The sequence below is a fragment of the Scyliorhinus torazame genome, chromosome 12 (genome assembly GCF_047496885.1).
Source record: "Scyliorhinus torazame isolate Kashiwa2021f chromosome 12, sScyTor2.1, whole genome shotgun sequence".
In the NCBI taxonomy this organism is placed as follows: domain Eukaryota; kingdom Metazoa; phylum Chordata; class Chondrichthyes; order Carcharhiniformes; family Scyliorhinidae; genus Scyliorhinus; species Scyliorhinus torazame.
In genome coordinates this window covers 92,933,100-92,938,099 of record NC_092718.1, presented here as the reverse complement: position 1 = coordinate 92,938,099, position 5,000 = coordinate 92,933,100, and the positions used below count along the sequence as shown (strand labels likewise).

General features: G+C 53.8%; 1 protein-coding gene across 1 annotated transcript in view; it reads right to left on the bottom strand.

Annotated features, from left to right (window-relative positions):
* The window catches only part of LOC140386560 (nectin-2-like), a 128,403-nt gene that overhangs the window by 66,960 nt on the left and 56,443 nt on the right, over nucleotides 1-5,000 (bottom strand). The window lies entirely within an intron of this gene.

The window sequence follows — 5,000 nt, the reverse complement described above, 5'->3', positions numbered from 1 at the left end:
TTCGCACCTGTAAAGTAGGCCTTGTGCTCCCCATAACCACAACCTATTAAAAGTCGTGGGTCGGGTGAACGCCATGATCTCTAAACCCTGTATCCTTTGCTCATGACATGGCTAGAGAATTTAAACCCCTGGGACCTTGCTGAAATTCCCTTGGAACAAATTCCAGGAAATGCTCTCATGAAGGGGGAGAGGGCAAGGCAACAAGAGCAGAGTACGATGCTGGATGTCGAGTGCGGGTTCGCTGCCATATGCAGAAACGCTCAATTCACCGACATCCTGGGCAGCACGGTGATGCAGTGGTTGGCACTGCTGCCCCACGGCGCCGAGGACCAGTGTTCGATCCCGGCCCTGGGTCACTGACTGTCTGGCGTTTGCACATTCTCTGAGTCTCATCTCCACAACCCAAAGATGAGCAGGGTAGGTGGATTGGACATGCTAAATTGCACCTTAATTGAAAAAATGTTTTTAAAAATTAACCCACATACACGAGCAAGGGCCCCCGCACCGCCACTTCAGAACAGTTGGACTCCAGCCCCATCAGACCAATGAAGCATCTCACCGACACAACACAGGCAAACTTAACACACGTGTCTCATTTGTAATCACCGACCGGCAGAGTAATCCGGTGTTAAATCCACCACATTGAGCAGAATAACACAAGTACAAAAAGTTTGAACGCGCAAACCAATTGAATGGGACAACAGGTATCATAGGCGCGATTCTCTCACCCCCGCGCCAGGCCGGAGAATCGCTGCAACCGCGCCACGCTTCCCCGACGCCGGGGGTGCGATTCTCCGAGGTGCAGAGAATCGGCGACATTTGCGCTAACGTGTTTGGCGCGGCGCCGGTCGCTGTACGAGGCGGGGCCGCCGATTCTCCTGCCCAGATGGGGCCGAGCGGCCGCCAGAAAAGCAGAGTCCCGCTGGCAACCGTCCACACCTGGTCACTGCCGGCGGGATCTCTGCGCGAAGGGTCGGGGGGGGGGGGCGTCTGATGGGGTCTGGCCCGCGATCACGGCCCACCGATCGGCAGGCCGGCCTCTCTTTTCCCCCCGCCCACGCCCCCCCCCCCCCCCCCCCCCCCCCGGGCCCACTTTGTTGCGGGTCCGGCCCCAGAACCCTTGTGCCATGTTGCGTCGGGGCCGGCGCGTTCCGCAAACCAAACGCGCATGCGGGGGTTGGCGCGCCGCCGCTACGCATGCGGGGGCTCGCGCCGTCCTCAAGTGCGCGCCAGGAAGTGAGGCTGGAGCAGCGTGAACCGCTCTAGCGCCGTGCTGGCCCCCTGTGACAGAATCGCTGGCGCCCACACCCGTTTCGCACTGTCATGAAACGCGACGGCGTTCACAACGGCGTGGACCGCTCTGTCCCGCGATCGGAGAATCGCACCACATATGTCCGATGAGGAGAGTCTGTTACTCAATTTTTTAATATTTTCTTATCAGACACACAGTTCACCATATTGGAAACCGCACACGTAGCAAGTTGCAAAATTATTCCCAATTTCATCTCAAGGAGACCGACTGCTGTTGAGGGGGCATGATTTGACTGGCCGGACCAGCCTTGTAATAAGCTCAGCAACACGCACACACCACAGAAATATACCCCAGAGCCCACTGACCCCGAGTCCCTTGCTGACAGCTGTAGGATGTGCAAACTGGCCAGGGACAGGGCGTCAGCCTCCTCGCATCCAGATGGTTAGAATTCTCATACAACCACTGCCTCCAGCCCTGACAACCATCCTCAACTCTGTAACCTCGCCCAACCTATACAACCCTCTCTAATAATATTCTTTATTGCCACAAGTAGGCTTACATTAACACTGCAATGAAGTTACTGTGAAAAGCCCGAGTCGCCACATTCCGGCGCCTGTTCGGGTACACGGGAGGGAGAATTCAGAATGTCCAGTTCACCTAACAGCAAGTCTTTCGGGACTTGTGGGAGGAAACCGGAGCTCCCGGAGGAAACCCCCCACAGACATCGGGAGAACGTACAGATTCCGCACAGACTGTGACCCAAGCCGGGAATCGAACCTGGGACCCTTGAGCTGTGACGCAACAGTGCTAACTGCCATGATATGCAAACATTCAACCAATGAACACTCAGAATAGGACACAACCAATGAGCAGTCAAGGCACTCAAGAGGGGCATCACCACAAGGGGGCATGACATAAACAGTATGGGGGCGATTCTCCGATATTGAGGCCAAGTGTTCACGCCGCCGAGAACGCCGTCGCGTTTCACGACGGCGCAAACAGAGCCCGGACACAACCTATTGGGGGCCAGCACGGCGCTGGAACGGTTCACGCCGCTCCAGCGTCCTTATGCGGCGCCAAATGGGCGCCGCACCAACCCGCGCATGCGCAGTTGGGGCAGCCCAATCCTGCGCATGCGCGGGGAACGTCTTACGCGCACCGGCCCCTCACCAACATGGAGCCGGTGTTCTGGGTCCGCGCGCGGAAGGAGGTCGGCCCGAGGGGGGGGGGGTGGAGAAAGAGGCCAGCCCGCCGATCGGTGGGCCCCGATCGCAGGCCAGACCCCATCGGAGGCCACCCTGGTGAAGGGGCACCCCTCCCCACAGGCCGCCCCATCTCCCCCCCCGCAGAGTTCCCGCTGGCAGCGAACAGAGGTGGATGGCGCCGGCGGGAGCCTTTCGTATCGTAGCAGCCGCTCGGCCCATCCGGCCGGAGAATCGCCGCTTGCCGGTTCTCCGAGCGGCTCGGTGCGAATCGTGCGCCGCTGGTTTCCGGGGGGGGGGGGGGGGGAAATCGCGTGCGAGGGTCGGGGCGGCGTGGCGCGATTCGCGCAGCGCCCTGGCAATTCTCCCACACTGCGTTGGGGGGGGGGGGGAAATAGCGCCCTATAAAAGGGATGAGGCACTCACACCCTGCCTCTTTCCACAGACAGACATCTAGAGAGTTAGACAGGGTTGATCAGCAGCATCACACCCCAGCACGTGGCTTAGAGCAAGCTGGCACAGTTAGACTGAGTTACTACAGTTAGATTAGCAGAGAGTCAAACTCATTTGAGAACTGTGTTAATAGTTCAATAAACACGTTGAACTCATTTCAGAGTCTGGAGCATCCTTAGTTAAGACTGAGGGCAGCACGGTGGCGCAGGGGTTAGCCCTGCTGCCTCACGGCGACGAGGTCTCAGGTTCGATCCCTGCTCTGGGTCACTGTCCGTGTGGAGTTTGCACATTCTCCCCGTGTTTGCGTGGGTTTCACCCCCACAATCCAAAGATGTGCATGCTAGGTGGATTGGCCACTCTAAATTGCCCCTTAATTGGAAAAAATGAATTGGGTACTCTAAATTTATTTTAAAAATAAAAAAAATAGTTAAGACTGCATCAAGTAACAGCCTGTGTTATCCGAAGCAGCATGACACAACATTAACCACTGTGGTATTGTGGAGGTTATCTCTGTAACCTCCTCCAGCCCCTACAATCCTCCCCATCTCTGTAACCTCCTCCAGCCCCTACAACCCTCCCAATCTCTGTAACCTCCTCCAGCCCCTACAAACCTCCCTATCTTCCTCCAGTCCCATACAGCCCTCCCCATCTCTGTAATCTCCTGCAGCCCAATACAACCCTCCCTATCCCCGTAAACTCCTCCAGCCCCTCTAAGCCTCCAAGACCTCTGCTTCTTCCAATTCCGGCCTCTTGTACAGCCCTCTATTTCCATCGCTTCATCATTAGTCGCCGTGTCTTCAGCTCCCCGAGCCCTAAACTCTGGAATTCCCTGCCTACCCTCATCACCTCTCTTGTTTACCTTCAAACCCATATCTGATGGCCCTGTTTTTAGTCACCTGTCTATAATCTCGCATTATGAGGCTTGGGATCAAATTAGTAATCGCTCCCTTGAAGCACCTTGGGTTATTTTGCTACATTAAGTGGGCAGAGAAAGGAGGAATACAATCTTAAACTGATGCCTTGGGACTATGAATAAAACGGGGTCGTGCAAAAGAATGAATCTCTGAACACGAAACAGAAACAAATGAAGTCAGGGCTTTTATATTGACAAAAACATTTAATATACACTTTAAAAAAAAAACTTTAAAAGCAAGTTGGGCTTGGAACCAAAGTGTCTACCAAACCATAGACACCAGTTTATGTTCAGTTTGCATCCGTTCCAATAAGCCCTTTCAGTAGTTACCATCACAAGACAATCTACAGCGCTTCTTGATATAGCTCCCGAAGCAAATTGAGCACATTAGTCAGCCACAGTTGAATCCCAGAGTGTTTATCAGACTGCTTTCTCACATTCTGCTCAATGCCTCATGTGATGAGTGTGTCAACCAGAGACAGATCAATTGCTCTTCAGACTTTAGTTTCTGTCCCCCCCCTCCACCCCCAACTCACTTTTATAAAGAAAGAAGAGGCCATCGCTTTGTGACAAGTCTGGTACCTCTTTCGTGGGCAGGAGACAGATGGATCCACACATCTCCCCCTCTCTAAAACATTCCCCCCTCGCCAAAGTGGGACGTAAAACATACAGGATTTACAAGATCTGGTCATATGAAACGGGGCCTTCAGCATGCAACTGGCTAGCAACTAAAGTTGCTGGGTCTCCTGGAATACCCACCTGGAGTCTTCAGTCCACTGTTACCATCGCTGGTGAGGATAAATCATAAAGAGGCATTAAGAAAACCAATGGGAGGTGTGGGGTCATAGAAGGAGAGGAAGGAGTCCTGCAACCCTTCCATTTCCTCTCAACATTAACACAAAAATATATCAGGGTTGGAATCGAGCAGTAACAATCTGTTTGAATGGCAAGACCATAATTGTTCAATTAGATATAAAAGAACCAGTTGGTTATCCAATTGGGCTTCACGATGATTCACGTGCTGGGCCACCAATGGCAGGAAGGCTGGTGAGATTTGGGGGGGGGGGGGGGGCTACTTTGATCAGGTGACTAAAGATTCTAGGAACATACTTAAAGAAAACTTGGCAACCCATAGCCAAGCTGGGCAAGGGCCTAAATGGAGCACACAAGTTGGTCAGTC